Source organism: Eriocheir sinensis, chromosome 31 (genome assembly GCF_024679095.1).
Source record: "Eriocheir sinensis breed Jianghai 21 chromosome 31, ASM2467909v1, whole genome shotgun sequence".
In the NCBI taxonomy this organism is placed as follows: domain Eukaryota; kingdom Metazoa; phylum Arthropoda; class Malacostraca; order Decapoda; family Varunidae; genus Eriocheir; species Eriocheir sinensis.
The window spans coordinates 14,757,583-14,774,210 of record NC_066539.1 but is presented as its reverse complement, the minus strand read 5'-3'; the positions used below and the strand labels follow the sequence as shown (position 1 = coordinate 14,774,210).

At 47.9% G+C, this 16,628-nt stretch overlaps 1 protein-coding gene across 4 annotated transcripts in view; it reads right to left on the bottom strand.

Annotated features, from left to right (window-relative positions):
• Nucleotides 1-16,628, bottom strand: part of LOC127005929 (heterogeneous nuclear ribonucleoprotein K-like) — a 163,981-nt gene that overhangs the window by 84,904 nt on the left and 62,449 nt on the right. Inside the window, exon 3 of one of the 4 annotated variants that reach the window (XM_050875351.1) lies at nt 5,286-5,356. The exons of the other annotated variants lie outside the window; for them this stretch is intronic. The gene's annotated coding sequence lies outside the window, so the exon portion shown is untranslated. The remainder of the gene's footprint in view (nt 1-5,285; nt 5,357-16,628) is intronic. 4 annotated transcript variants of the gene reach the window in all.

The following is a 16,628-nucleotide window of genomic DNA, read 5'->3' as shown; positions in this document are numbered from 1 at the left end:
CACACGGAGTGGAGTGAAACATTAAGACAAACCTGAAAAAGAAAAGAGGCTGGAGAAGCGTAGGAAGCGTTAGGAAACATAAGAGGAAATTGGAGATAAAATAAAGCTGGGAAATGAACGAATAAATGTAGCATGAAAATGAGGCGAAGGAGAGGAAAGATAATAATGTAAATGTTTAGGCAATAGGGTGAAGGGAGGGGAAAAGTGGAGATGGAAGGGAGGGAAGGGAAGTGTTAAGTGCAGGGGCGATAGCACCGGTGAAGAAAGTGAGGTAGTGGAGGGGCAACGTGATGGCAGAGCTGGAAAAGTGGAGGAGGAAGGGCTGGCTGGAAGGGAGCTGGAAGAGGAGAGAAAGGGATGCAAGTGTATGGGCAATAGGATGACGGAGAGAGGGAGCGAGAGGGATAACGAGGCGACAGAGCGCCCAGCAGCCGCCTCCCCGTCGCCGTGGTGGAAGGGGGCGGCGTGCCTCAGCATTGATTCCCTCCAGGCGGGGCGTTCAAAGACTCACCCTAAGCCTCCCTCCCCGCACGTGGTGGCGTTCTCGGGGCGCTAGCTCACCTCGCCTCTGCCCATCCCCGCCCAACCCGCCGTACCCGCACCGTTACCCTAGTGTTCCCTTACGAGGGCTGCGAGATGCTGCTGCCTTGGGCCACGCAGCCGGCGGCGCGTGAGGCCGCCACACCCTTCATCAGAACACCGCCCTGTCAAGGGTTTTCGCCAGGAAGGGATCTCATCTCCCTGCCTGTATGATGTGTAGACAAATGGTATCACAGCAGTCGTCCGTGACACAAGTCATGTACTGGCTGCTACGTGCATGGAATCAACCTAGTGAGTTAGGCTGATGAGATGTACTGCTGGCACTACACTGGATACTTAGCAGGACCTTATAAGAGTGCGAGCATGAGGTGTATGGAGCCAGACACGATACTGTCTAAATAACACCACCCTGGCAGAGTGCATGGTAGAACCACCGGCACTCTCGAAGGTGAATTACCTGGCATCAGAACGGCTCACTGGATGAACGCTTACATTTGCGGATAGTCACATAGTTGGACAATGTCATCAACAAGGAAATGACTGATGATGACATTAAGAAGACCACTAAACTTAGACATTGGAAACACACTGCTGAGAAGATTCTCTTACTACTGCCAAGAAGTGAAATCAAGTTATCCAAGAGCCACTCCTACTCTCTTTTACTGCAACTCGCTGTGGTCGCAGTACAGGGCTGCCTCTCTGAGCCGTCTCATGGTCTGTCATAACAACATCCTTAAGAGGCTCCTGGGGCCACCCAGTTGGCCTAGTTCATTCCTGACCTTCACAGGGCATGAGATGAACTCTCTGGCTGTACTGCGACGACACGCCGTGAGCACTGTAAAGAGTAGGACGGAGCAATCTGGGAACTCAGTCATCATCTCCGTCTAGGGACTCTAGGCGGTGTGAGTGGCTGGGCCTTCTGTTTGTATATATAGACTGAGCTCCCAGTGCTAGAGTTAAGGCTGAAAATAATTCCCTAGATTTAGTATCACAATCTGTTGTTTGAGTGCTGCATTATATCTCTGCAATCATTTTTTTTTCAATATTCCTCTTTTATGTTTCAAAGCAAATTAAAACATTCATTATTATTAATACATTATTATCCTCACCACCGCCGTGATATCACCACCACCACCACCACCACCGGCCTTATCAGTCAAGGTTATCAGTAACCCTACCTTCCCGCTGGCTGGCGTTGAACAGAGATTCGACAAAAGAGGAAAACTAAATATTAACTTGTACCAGAACTACTTTAATGACATATATTACTCCCCCCCTTTCATGTTCTTGTTAGCTTCTGACCTTCGCTGTGTGTGTGTGTGTGTGTGTGTGTGTGTGTGTGTGTTTCCTCAAATACACACACATAATTGGTAAGGCTTTGGTACGTTGATGTGTTATGATGTCCATGGGTAGTGTTGTGAGTCTAGTAGTAGTTTGAAAATATTAATAATTTGATAACAATAATTATATTTTCTATATATTGTAAACTCTAAAAAATAACTGAAGCAGCATAACTTAATAACTTCCTCCGACTTAATCCCTGTTACCAGCGTCTAAGATAACTTCGATCACTGCCAAGTTTGAGTGGTTTAGTGGTTTCCAGTGTAGGTGTGTAGGTGGTGCCGCTGACCTACTCCACATCCAGGAACGACAGATCTGCGTGGACAAGTTAAAAGCTCTTGACAAGGTATAATGTGATGAGTGACGGAACTGTATTAATGGTGTGATGTGGTGGAGTATGGTGGGCCTGTAATGGTGCGGTGTGGTAAGGGGTGTGAGACTGGTCTGTAATGGTGCGGTGTGGTAAGGGGGTGAGACTGGTCTGTAATGGTGCGGTGTGGTAAGGGGTGTGAGACTGGTCTGTAATGGTGTGGTGTGGTAAGGGGGTGAGACTGGTCTGTAATGGTGCGGTGTGGTAAGGGGATGAGACTGGTCTGTGATGGCGCGGTGTGGTAAGGGTGTGAGACTGGTCTGTGATGGCGTGGTGTGGTCAGGGAGTGAGACTGGTCTGTAATGGTGCGGTGTGGTCAGGGAGTGAGACTGGTCTGTAATGGTGCGGTGTGGTAAGGGGGTGAGACTGGTCTGTAATGGTGCGGTGTGGTAAGGGGGTGAGACTGGTCTGTAATGGTGCGGTGTGGTAAGGGGGTGAGACTGGTCTGTGATGGCGTGGTGTGGTAAGGGGGTGAGACTGGTCTGTGATGGCGTGGTGTGGTGGTGTAGCGTTACTCGTCTTCACAACTTAAATAAATGTCTCCGAAACGTGCAGTCCCCAACATTAGTGAACCCTTTCCTCTCATTTTCTTTACTCACGTTTTCCTCCAGTGAAGATTGTATGGCGGGACGAAAGACAGGGTGAGCGAGGCATGGGAATAGTCTATCAAAGGGTAATGGACGCAGGAGTGGACTTTAGAGAAACAGGGACGACAGGACTCCATGAAATTTCCGTCACCCACATGCTGTCCTGATGACCGCCTATCAACCTAGACTCAAGCGGAACTGTCTATACAAGAGGATCAGGTGGAGTTTCGGGAGGCAGAATGAGCCGAGCAGGATGGCGCCACTATAAAATACTTGCCTGCGCCGATCAACAGGCCCCATCAAGAAAGTCTACTGGCGGTATAGGTTGAACGCGAAAAGAAAAAAAAGAATAAATATAAGAACCAACACTTTTATTCTCTCGAGCACTGCATACATTCATCAGCTGAAATAGCCTATCTCCTCCCTTACATTTCTTCCTCTCTCTCTCTCTCTCTCTCTCTCTCTCTCTCTCTCTCTCTATCTCGGGTCTCCTCCTCCTCCTCCTCCTCTTTCTCCTCCCTCGGGCACGAACAGAGACCAGGGGAGATGAGGGCGGAAATGTGAAGGGATGGAGAGGAGGGGAGACGTGAGGGAGAGCCGATGAGAGGAGGAAACAAGCACCGGAGGAGAGAGGGAGAAAAGTGCTGGTGAGGGTCAGAGTCATAGAGAAAAGAAGGGAGAAAGGGAGAGACTGAAGAGACATACGAACAAGGACGAGAACAAACACCGCGCATGAGGGGAACAAAAATGGGGAAAAGGAGGAACCAAAGAACGTCCTGGAGGAAAAAAGGAGGGGAGAGAGAGAGAGAAGAGGGGTACAGAGGGAGAGGAAGGAGGGGAGTCACAAGGGATCACAAGGGAAGTGAATGGAGGATGGATGTAAGGAGAAATAAAAAGGGATATATAATGGCTGAGGAGGAGAGGCAGGTGCGGAGGGAGGGGAGGAGGGGGCGAGAGAAGAGGATATGCAGAGCGAAGTAATTGGAAAGAGAAGCGAGGGGAGAAATATTAGCATAGCGGAGACGAGACGAGACGAGACGAGACGAGAGAGAGAGAGAGAGAGAGAGAGAGAGAGAGAGAGAGAGAGAGAGAGAGAGAGAGAGGGGTGGGGTGGGAGGGGGGTAACAATCACTTGACTGCGGACGATGTAGGGTACTGCAGGCGTCTCCCCCCCTCCCTTCCCCTTCCTTTCCTCTCCCCAAACCTTCCTGCCCCTCCCCTTCCCTCCCCCCTCCAGCAACGTCTCCTTCGCCTTCCCAATAGACCCACTAATCAAGGTGTTAATTAGGCAAGGAGAGGGAGAGGCAGCGTGCAAGGGGCCACCGGCGGGCTTTGGGGACCGGCGCAGAGGCATGAAAATTAAGGGAAGTGAGGGGAGAATCGTCTCTCTCTCTCTCTCTCTCCCTCTCTCTCTCTCTCTCTCTCTCCACACAGTTCTTCCTTTCATCACCTCTTCCTCCTCCTTATCCTCCTCCTCCTCTTAATCGTTGTTTCTCCTTCAGCTTTGTTTTCTTGTTAATAATTCATACTTTATCTTCATCCTCCTCCTTTCTTCCCTTTCGTCCTGTCCTGTCCAGTCTCTCTCTCTCTCTCTCTCTCTCTCTCTCTCTCTCTCTCTCTCTCTCTCTCTCTCTCTCTCCGCCATGCCTTCCGTCACACCCATCACACAGGCAGAAGGAGAAGCACAAGGGACATCTTTCTATGAGGCGCCGTTCGTGTATAAATATCAGGCGTGGATCTTTCAGGTACGAGTTGTTGGCCGCCAGAAATATCCCACAGGGGCCCCACTACGCCGCAGAAGGCCCTACCTACCCACCTGTCTCTCTACCTTCCCCCCTCGCCCAAGTTCTGCGCCTCCTCCTTCTCCTCCTCCTCCTCATAGTCCTTTCTCCTCCCCTCTCCCACTGCCCTACGGTCATCCTTCTACGGATAATAACACAGGCAGCTTGTCACGCCCCAGGCCATGCTTCCGTCACCTCTCCACCTCCACCCTCCACTCCAGCCAGCCAGCTTCCTCCTCCTCCTCCTCCTCCACTGCCACATTCCACCACCCCGCCCACCCCATCCACCCCTGCCAATATCTGCTGGTCTGCTGGCTTTGTTTCTTCCACTTATTTCACCGCCATTAGACCAGCCCCCCCCTCCACCACCACCACCAACAACAACAACTCCCACTTCACCACCGCCAATACAATCTACTTCACTACCTCCTCCTCCTCCTCCTCCAGCCTCACTACCATCACCACACCAATCACCACTACCACGAACATAACTTCACCACTTCCTACTCCATCATCATCATCATCATCATCACAACCACCACCATCTCCTCCTCCTCCTCCTCCTCCTCCAAGGGCAGTTCGCAGTCCTTTGCACCCCCCAGCACTGCCCCGGGTACAACACAAGGGTCAAGGCGGAGGCAGCAGCAGCACGATCTCTCTACTTACGTGTCAGCCCCACAATGAGTAAGTACAGGCTTGCGCGTCCCCCTCTTCCAGCTAGCCGCTAAGACACGTACCTGTGGGAGAGAGAACGGACTTAAAAAATTGTAACAAAGCCAGCAGGAATGGGTACAAGTTGCATACATTACGGTTAAATAAAATGGTAGCTGATATACTGGTTTACTAGTGGGTGGATGAAACATTTGGAGCATACACATCTGTGGGATAGAGAACGGACTTAAAAAAATGGTGATAGGACCCGCAGCTATGGGTACAAGTTGGATCCCTCGATGTTAAATTGGATGAAACATTTGGAGCATACACATCTGTGGGATAGAGAACGGACTTAAAAAAATAGATAGGACCCGCAGCTATGGGTACAAGTTGGATCCCTCGATGTTAAATGAGAAGCCAATTACTGGTTTACAAAGATAAATAAGAAGCCAATTACTGATTTATAAAGACTAGTGGATGAATGAACTGTTGAAGGTGTTGAGTACAGTAGTTAATACATATACAATTAAAAGTTTGAAATGGAGCCCGGATAATCTATGAATGGGGAAGACTTGTGAAAAAAAAAGTAGCTATCTGGAGATGCCAAATATGAACTGACTGACCTCTCGCTATTTATAACCTTGGGCTTTTACCACTTTTCCTTTTTCCTCCCCACCACTTTCCTCCCTCCTCCTCCCCTCCTCTCCCCACGCTCTCATCCCTTATCTGGCGTCTTGCACGAGAACCTTCACAGCAATGGACGTGAGAGATGACCCCCAAAAAGTACAGAATGGTATCGGTAAATCAGTATGAGTCAAGCAATTAAATATACGTATCTGTACAGGTAAACTGCAGTCCCTTGATGTTTAAAGCAGTGACAGACAGATGGCAGAGAGGAACAGCCAAGTACTCTCTTCCAACGAGTCTATCTCTACCAACACATTATCCTCCTCCTCCTCCTCCTCCTCTCTCCTCCTTCCTCATTAGCACCTACCATCAATCCCCCTTTGTCACGGTATTTTCACGCGGAATCTGACATGACTTCCTAGTGACAGACGGTAAGAGGTGATGGGGATTAAGTGGGGAGACGGGGAGGTAGGAGTGAAGGGGGAGTGGGATATATTGCGGAGGTAAGAAGAGAGAATCAGCATAGAATCAGCAAGATGGCGCCACTATAAACACTTGCCTGCGCCATGACGGGCTGGGCCGACTACCATCCAGGCCCCTCAAGCAAGCCTGCCGGTGCTATAGGCGTAGACGTAAAAAAAAAATAAAAAAATAAAAAAATAAAAAAATAAAAAAATAAAATAAATAAAAATAGAACCATACATGATAATAATAATGATGATAGGAAAAATATAAACAGAGATGGAGAGGACAGCTGAAGGGGGAGGTAACGGAGATGAACGTGGGGTGGAGAGGTTAGGTTAAGGGGGAGGAGGGTCACGTGGATTTGGGGGAGAAGGGGAGAGGGAGGTGGTGGATCAATAAAGGTCAACTTAAACACCCTCCACGCTTAACAGGCCAATCACTGCCTGTTTGTTCTCCCGCTATTATCCACCTCAGCACCCTTGTTCCTCCTCCTCCTCCTCCTCCTCCTCCTCCTCTTCCGTTAAAGCAGTGTTAATGACCCGTCCTCCTTCACCTCCTCTTCCTCGTCCTCCTTCGTCTCAATTACACCCAACCACGTTTTTTTCCTCCTGCAGCCAACTAATTCCACCTCCTCCACCTCCTCCACCTCCTCTTCTATCTCTTTCTCCTTCCTCAACGTGAACCTGAATATCGAGTGAAAATAAAAGCCATATTACTTCACACACACACACACACACACACACACACACACACACACACACACACTCTGCCAAAGTGCCGTCGCTGCGAGCCGCCCAAGAAGCCGCGTACAAAGCCAACATTAATATTCATTGTTGATCAGCCGGGCTTTCTCTGCCGCCGATGGGGGAGACAATGGAAGTTTTGGAAGTGTCTGGCATTCTTATCCTGAGTGGCGTCTGATCATCTGGGAAAATATTAGGGACTCTCTCTCTCTCTCTCTCTCTCTCTCTCTCTCTCTCTCTCGAATTAAGCTAGTCAAGGGTGGTGACTTCTTGTGAAATTATCTAAAACGTCAACGCTTACGGGTGATTCGGGGCACACACATCGCCTGGCCAATCATCGTGCTGGCAAACAAAGAGACAGCCACATTTCCGTGTCCTTCTTGTGTTGAAACGCCCTACATTCAGCGCATCAACTCAACTGTCCTGGAAAAATCATACACACACACACACACACACACACACAACAGCACAATGATCAAGAGGGATAAAATCACATTAGCAGCCAGACATACAGTCACATCTATACACTTTTTTCAGACATCGACCCCGTTAGTGTAGGTGTAAGAATTATAGTAATTGAGAAATCATGAGGTAACACATCTTTACATTTTGTTCACACACTGATCCTGTTTGTGTCCCTATAAAAAAAAAATAATAAATCTACGGAATGATGAATGTATGTATAAATATAAAGAAAAAAAATGTGATAGACCATTACACCTCAGTGCTGATATAGCGATCGTGTCTGTCTAGATGTAAAGCGACATCAAACAAACAAGTCGTGTGTTAGCACATCCTGCCCCGCCTGGACCACGCCCTCCGGTGCACATGGTCCCCGGGGAACCACGCACACCACGGAGGCGGGGTCTCGGGGCAGCAGCTGGGGAGCGTCGTGACTGTCATCTTTGTTATGCGGTGCCGTGGAAGGAGGAGGAGGAAGATCAAAGACATACGATATTTATTACTTTATACCTTTTCATCTGAGCGCCTCTTTATGCCATCACTCCCTGACACTGCCTGTTTTACATACACGTCCACCCTGCTCCACATCCTCCTGCTTCACTTCATCCCGCCTCCTCCTGCTTCACTTTATCCCGCCTCCTCCTGCTTCACTTCATCCCGCCTCCTCCTGCTTCACTTCATCCCGCCTCCTCCTGCTTCACTTCATCCCGCCTCCTGCTTCACTTCATCCCGCCTCCTGCTTCACTTCATCCCGCCTCCTCCTGCTTCACTTTATCCCGCCTCCTCCTGCTTCACTTCATCCCGCCTCCTCCTGCTTCACTTCATCCTTATTTCTGTCCCTCTCCCTCTGTTCCATTATTTTCATTCCCTCACGGGTTCCCTTCCCTTTGCTGCTCCTCCACACCCACATCACTGCCCTCTTCCTTTAGTTCTATTCCTCTTACCCCTTCACATAAACGATAGGTTGTTTTAAGAGTAGACTGGACAGCTACATGGACGAGGACGACAGGTGGCAGTGAGGTGTGGGTGCAGTAAGGTGACAGGGTACTGGTGCGTGCATAGTACCGCCGGTAAAACGAGGATCAAGCCTCTACCTGTAACCCCTGAAACTACACCTCACCCATCGTGTGTAGTGGGGGGGATTCTGGAGCTGCCCTGTGTAGGCCACCCGGGCTCTTGCAGTTTCCCTATGTTCTTATGTTCTTATGTTCCCTTTACCTCTTCCATCACACTTCCCTAACCGCCCCTTCCCTTCGTTCCTTCTCCATACACTTCTGTCCCCTTCCCTTCACTCCTCTTAACAGAACAGTCTCTTTTCTCCCTCTTCACACCAACACAGGCGCCTCCCAGCGTTCCTTCTCGTCATTCCATGCAACGCTACCCTCCCACCACACCCGAACCCTCGCACAGACGCCCTCACCCCTTCGTCCCCCTATCCAGGCCTCTCTGGACCCCTTATGTCCACAACAGGGCCACACCCATCACGCAGGGAAATGCTCCCTCCCCTACTCCCCCTCAATCCGGAAAATGAGGGGCACAGAGCCACGCCCACGACCCCTACTCCCCATCCCCGCCGCCACGTCACGCCCGCCATGAGGCTGCTAATGGGACGCATCACTTAAGAGTATGTAATGTCTACACACTTTATTAGTTTTTTTTATGAGACAGACCAAGGGCTGACCACACACACACACACACACACACAAAGCTAGGAACACGCTGCTCCTTTAACGATAATTGAAAAATGCCAAATAGCTAAAAGGTGCGTCCCCCCCCATAAAAAAGAACGGTAAAATGTGGTTCCAGGTGAGTGCTGATACTGACCCAGTGAAAACATAGATGTGTGTTGTTTGGTTCGGCGTCAGTGACAGCAGCGGAGGCGTGCACAAGAGGCCGCCGCTGGAGCTCATAGATTAGGGCACAAGCCTAACACTTAAGCTAACACGGCCGAGGCTCATGTGTCGTGTGTGAGGCCGCGGCCGTCACCCTACGAGGCGATCATTACCGCCCGTCACTCCCGCCCGTACGCCGCACTGTCTGTAATCACGACTCGGAGGGTTATCGAGCACCTCAACGCTGCCTCTGTGTCACCACCTGCTGTTGGGTGGATTTTCATTCATTTTCAAATTAATTCTATTTTAGTGAAACATAAGTGCAAATTGGCATATTGTAACTATAATATATGATTAAACTATAAATCATTCTTAGCAACGTGTGGCCTATCTACCCATTGTTCGTTCACTCGTGTCGTCATGGACGCTTCCCATATTATTTACAATCATAACTTCCGCAAGACGCCTGCAATCCTTCTCGCATGAGGTACGTCAACATCAACATCTTCACCCATTACTAGTCCACTGGAGGACCTTTCCCACTGTGCTTTATCTCTGTTTGATGTTTGTGTACCCCATCCTGCTCCGGCAAATGCACTAATTTAATCTCTCCATCTGGTTCTGTCCCCCCTGATTAATACAATTCCTAGGTTGGTATTCTCAAATTTATGTCAATCCGTTATCAGTTCAACACATGATAATTATGATTTTTTTTTTTTTTTACAGCAAAGGAGACAGCTCAAGGGCACAAAAAAGTAAACATTAATAAAAAAAAAAAAAAAGCCCGCTACTCGCTGCTCCTAAAAAGAATCCAAAGATTATGTCCAATTCAAGTCAGTTTCTTATCCGGATCTGGATCTGGACAATTACAGGAACAACAGTCATTAAAACATTTTCAACCTTTACCTATTTCATAATCCACAAGACTCACTTATTGCCCCTCATGTTATACCCAGCATTTTTTTCTCTATTCCTCTTTATGCGCTTCTTAGCTTTTTATTTATTTTTTCGTTTTTATTGTGTGAGGCGCAAATTAAAGAGTCCTGTTAGGAGTGGCAGGATATACTGGCTGTACACCTTTCTCTTCGCGTAGAGTGGCAGGTTGCAATTCATGGTATTATTATCTTTAACAAAAGCGCTTCATCCTATTTCTGTTTTCTTTCAGAGTTTTTTTTTTTTTTTTTTTTTCCGTGGGCTGGGCTTGCACCATTTGTTTCCTTCATGTGTATTCCTTTACTCTTTCAAGTGTTTCCTTCCCGATCCTTATTTGTTCCCCTGCCGACTGATTAAGTATTGCTCCGCCGTTCCATTTTTTTCTTTTGTAATTACTGCCCAGAAATACTTAGCAAGATGTCACCTGCAAATCTAAGGTTGTTAAGGTATTCACCGTCTCTCTTGATTCCACTAATATCACACGCTAATTTCTTGAATACTTCTAACCAAACCTTGAATAATTTATAGTGTCACCTTGCCTAATGTACGTTTCATCTGCGTCCTGCCTCCAGAGTGTCTGCGTGAATGCATAAGTTTTAACGGAGTCGTATGCTTTCTCATCATCGTTGAAAGTCATGCATACTGGTTTGTTATACTCGGCTAATTTTTCGACAACTTGGTTCATATCGTGGATGTGGTCAGTTGTTGAGTATCCGCTACGGAATCCAGATTTTTCTTTTGGCTGGGTCTAGTTGCACTTATTTGGTTTGTAAGGATATTAGAGAGACGTTTGTGGGGTTACTGGGAGAAGACTAACTGGTCGATAGTTCTTTGTCTTTTGTGTCGCTTTTTTTCGGAATTAACTCGGTAGCTGCGGGGATCATGTTTCTTAAAGGCCCCTCTAAGCGAATTCAATAGAAAAAATCATCGCTCTTGCTAACCATTTCATAATATATATGTCAACGCATTTTGTGATCAGTTTATGCATCGTCTATTTTTGGGGGGGTTATATCATGGCAAAAATGTGGCCCGTCGATGGTACACGGTAAAGCCACAAATTTGGCCCATCGCTGCTACCGGGTTAATAATAGTGACATTTCTCCAGACTGTAAAAACTGTGACTCTGCAAACAATTTACATATATATATCTGAGCTAATTTATTAAGTAAGAATCCAACTGAATCTCTGATAAGTCTACAATTAAGCCAATGTACCCAAAGACTTAGCGCCGCACGCCCCGGAGCACGCCGCCTCAGCCTGTGCCCCGTTGCTGCTGGGGACTTGGCGCTACAGTAGAGGAAGGAAGTCTGAAGTATGAGTGTATTTCAGACGATTCATTAGTCACACCAGGTCATTAGGAATGTTATTCGAAAAGGGACATCAAGGAAGGAAATTATACTTTTGAAAAAAAAAAAAAAAAAAAGAGAGAGAGAGAGCTTAGCGGAATTTTTACAAAGCACCAACACCACTACTACTACTACGACTACTACTACTACTACTACTACTACTACTACTACTACTACTACTACTACTACTACTACTACTACTACTACTACTACTATACTACTACTACTACTACTACTACTACTACTACTACTACTACTAATAATAATAATAATAATAATAATAATAATAATAATAATAATAATAATAATAATAATAATAATAATAATAATAGGAAGAAGAAGAAGAAAACAAGAGGAAGAAAAAAACGGCATCAGCAAAACCCAACGACAAAAACAACGAATGACGGAGCTGATGATGAGCCAACCCTAACACAGCCCGTGCAGGAGGTGCCTTCAGCAGTAAGAGGTGGGCCGGGAACCAAGGCTGATGGCTATGGGGAACGTTTAGCGTTGTGGTGTTTCCAGTGGATTGCAAGTAAGGCAAGGATAGTGGAATAAGGGGGAGGGAACCAATTACGTTTTTCTTGCTGATAACGAGTTTATGCCTCAGTTCATTATAATTAACCAGCCATCATCCATCTCGCAGCAATGACTGTCAAATCAATCGCTTTGTACGTGTTCCATACCTTGCATCAGCCCCCGAGAAGCATTCAGGCGCTCAGAGGAGACACAAGCATCAAGGGCTACCACATACACAACGCCCCCAGAGATACACACGAGTGCTGCACCATCCCGGCCACTCCGTGTGAAGCTTTAGTTAAAATCAAGTTAACGATTCAACACAAAAAGATCATGAAAATTTGACGACTTTGGTTTCTTGAAAATAAATGATGAGCAAACATAGTGTCAAAATATCTAAAATTGTTGTCCATGAATAGTACTAGTTGCATTAAATCGTGTTGGGTAAGCCATAATTGTGATTTAAATCTCTTTAAATTTGAGATCATTGCCAGTCGTCAGTCATTCAAATAATTCGCCAGCGGTTGTGTGGCCGCTTCAGAGGGCACTTCATGAGACGTTAAGGACACTCAGGGCCAGTTTTACAGTCCAATACAGGAAGTCTGTGAGCTCCCCAACCAAACACAAAATACGACGAAAATTCCTAGTTTGGCGTTGATATGGAAAGTTGGATATTTTAGGAAACCACACATCAGGAAATCTCTTTATTAGTACCTGGTATTGAGTGGAAATAACGGATCATTGAGGAGACTATAGTTTGGTTTGAGCGCTTGCAATGACTCTGTTGAACTGTCGAACTGGCTCTCAGTGGTGTACATGCCAAGGGTGTGTTCCATGAAGAGTCAGTCGTGAGACCTGTCCATTCCATTATAGAGAGCACGTGCTGAGCCTTTGTATCGGTTCCCACTTATTTGCTTATTAGCCTGCTTGAGTTGGGTGTAATTTGCTAACTGGCTGGAATTTTCTTGTTGGCTTGCTTACGTTGGCTGTAAATCGACTGTTTACGTTGCATATTATTTTGCTATTTTTATACCTTTCACTTACGTTACGGAGACAAGAATGGTCACTAGCTCTTCACTGACAGATCTGTTTAGCATTGGGCAGTGTTTATAGTACCAGCAATTAGCGTCGGGTGTGTTACACGTTCGTCTGGCAAGCCACCAACCTGGGACTGAGGTGCCACGAGGGGAAGGGGGAGGGCAGGGCGGTGACAAAGCGCGTGGGGCTTATGACTACGTGAAGGTGGGAGGGAGGGTGGAGGGAGAAAAAGTGGGTGGGCGCCAAGGATAGTGGGGATAAGGGGGGAGGGTGAGGGAGCCAATCACGTTTTTCTTGCTTTCAGACCAAACTGAGCGGAAGAACCTGAAAGCGGCCGGGACAGGGAGGACGGGGAAAAATCTAAAATCCATCGTGAGCCATCCCGGCCGGGTCGTGGGAAACCTCTGCGGACCAGACCACAAGCAGCAGGCTGACGCTCCCTCACAGCCAATCACGCAATACACTTACATACAAAAAATAATGAGAACTAAATGATCAATAAAAATACAGTAACACCAATAAGATTAATAAATAAATAAAAAATGCTTCACAAACTTGCACAACAAGCGTGTTCCGCCCCTGCCAGAGAAGTGCGGTACAGTGTTTGCCGACACTTATTAAAGCAAGCAAACAAAGTCGCGGAGGGTGGATACTGGGAAGCCACTATTACACAATACACATAAGAGACAGTTTGCCACCACCTTGAGTGTGTGTGTGTGTGTGTGTGTGTGTGTGTGTGTGTGTCGGAGAATATTCATCGTCGTCACCAGGAAGTCTGGAGGAGTCTGACGCATCTGACAGTGCATGCGTCACACCTACACTGAAGGTCGACAAGGTTAGGCCTCACAAGGTAACTATAGAGCCAGGTCGGTAAACTTAGCGTACCGTGACCTTCGACTACGACGCACTACGACCTCGGTTCCCACCATGCACCCACGCCCCTCCTACTAATTTATCAAGGGTGCCGCAGGCTGGTGAGCGGGCACGTGTTTGAAGCGGTGATGAGAATATTCCACCATCGGCCGAGAAGACGCGCGATAAGACGGGGATGTGGAAGCACGTGACTCCCTATCCACGCAATGGTGCCACCGAGCCTGCGCAACGAGGTGCCGATATTATCTATATGTGACCAGAAACATGCCACGCTTTCTCTCTCTCTCTCTCTCTCTCTCTCTCTCTCTCTCTCTCTCTCTCTCTCTCTCTCTCTCTCTGATAATACAGTCTAAGATAAGGTTTCCTGATAAAAGATACTCTACAAAGACTCCAGATGCTGTAGCCGCCACCTGATGCTCCCCTACCCTCTAAGCCCCCAGCACAAGGAGATGATGCCCACCATGATAAAATGGGGCTACTGTGTCTGCTTTACTCAGCAATATATGGAAGAACCACTTTAAACGTGGTGTGACGTCATATGGTGTGACGTCATGGTCATTAGATTAAGCCAAAGATGTGACCGTGGGTAAATGGACCGAGACAGAACAGGAAGGGGTGACTGCACCAGACTGGCCAATTACCTAGTATCAACCTGAGCAGCCTCGATTTGTAGCGTGCACACGAGCTCGTGATTCACATTCTCCTCTCCCCGTGCACACACCACACGCAAACGTTCGTCTCAAAATACCATTAGAGAACATAAGAAAAATCATTTAGATTTAGGAAACCATCTTCAACTGTGCTGGAGGCGCTGCTGCTTCAGCATGGACGTAAGTGGCTCTCCTTCCCTGGAGGGGACGGCGGGGGCAGCGCAACCGCTTACCAAGAGACTGCAACGGTGAATTGGCCGAAAAGAGGCGGAATAATAAGATGGCCGCAGGGTCGCTGAAATGTAAAATTGACTGTGCCAAGTGCTCTGCCGTCTGTGAAAACGTTATTAAAACTGTGTGTACCTCCAAGAGGCGAGAGAAGCTGCTGAGCTCTTGTTCTGCCAGTTCTTGGTGAACATGGACTTCAGTAGAAGCAGAACGACCGTCGACAAAACACCTGAACTATTCTATGAAGTCAAACGTTTCGATATATCAAGATGTTATCTTCAGAGAAAGGACGCCGAAGAAGACATCTTGATATCTCGAAACTTTTGATTATATAAAAAAAAATATATAAATTAAATATGATATTAACACTCGTCCTGCTTTTCTGACTGAAAGAGTGAATGTGGCGTCTGCCGGCCCTGATTCGAGGAGGCCTGTAAAGCAGCGGGTGATTCAGGCAGACAAGAGACGAAAGATGATTACGGGGCGACACAAAGGCTTACGCGACTGCATCACTTCCCTGTAACCTCCAAGTTCAGCTCGCCTTCTGTTGGATATGATTGGCTGACTGATTGACGCCAAACATAAAACACACACACACACACACACACACACACACACACACACACACACACACACAGCAGATACCATAACTTTCCTCAACTCTCCACACAGCCACTGGACCTCCTTTCAGTAAGTCTCACAAGCCACAAGTTCGCGGGGCGGTCCTTAACTTCCTACTCCACCCAATGACCCTCCCCGGAAGGAAGCCCCGCACCATGTTACAACACCCCCAATTCCTCCCCAACACACGTTACCCGCCCACGAGTGCCCCGGTTTCACCCTCACTTATATTCACTCTCATTTTTTGGCACACCATACCCGCCCCCGCCCTGACGCTTCCTCGTTAGCACCCCCAACCCCAAGTTTAGTGCCGCCCAACCGGTCATGAGCCGCCTACCTAAGCACCCCCGCACCCTTTACCCCCCTGGCACTGAAGCCTTCCATTCGTCATTGCTGCTCATCGCCTCTATCTCGTCTTCCCTCGCGAGGTAAAGAAACAGAGAAGCTGCCAGTCGATTCGTGCACTCCATTAGTTGCCAATACTTCCGGAAACACACTCAGCACACAGACACATGCACGCGGACGGTTTTTCTCTCTCTCTCTCTCTCTCTCTCTCTCTCTCTCTCTCTCTCTCTCTCTCTCTCTCTCTCTCTCTCTCTCTCTCTCTCTCTCTCTCTCTCTCTCTCTCTCTCTCTCTCTCTCTTTTAACAAAACAACAATATACAACTAACTTTCACACAGGCACAATGTCGCACAGCTTTGGCTCGAAATAACGTTACCGCTTAAACGAAACCGAAGGTAGCATAAAACGTCAATTGCATAAGATGGAAGTTACAGTCCCTAGCAGTGGCTGGCGGCGGCGGAGGCACGGGGGAGTGACAAGCAGGCGGGCGGGTCGGGGTGCAGACAAACCCTCGCTCGCCTGTGTAAATATGTCAGATACAGACGCCGCTCCACCTCGCTCAAAATACTGAGTCACGAGTGCCAACTATGTGCAACTGCACGAACACCTGGCAGAGCAGCAGCACCAGCGACCGACCGGGAAAGACTGCGATGAGGCGATGAACCGGGAATATGT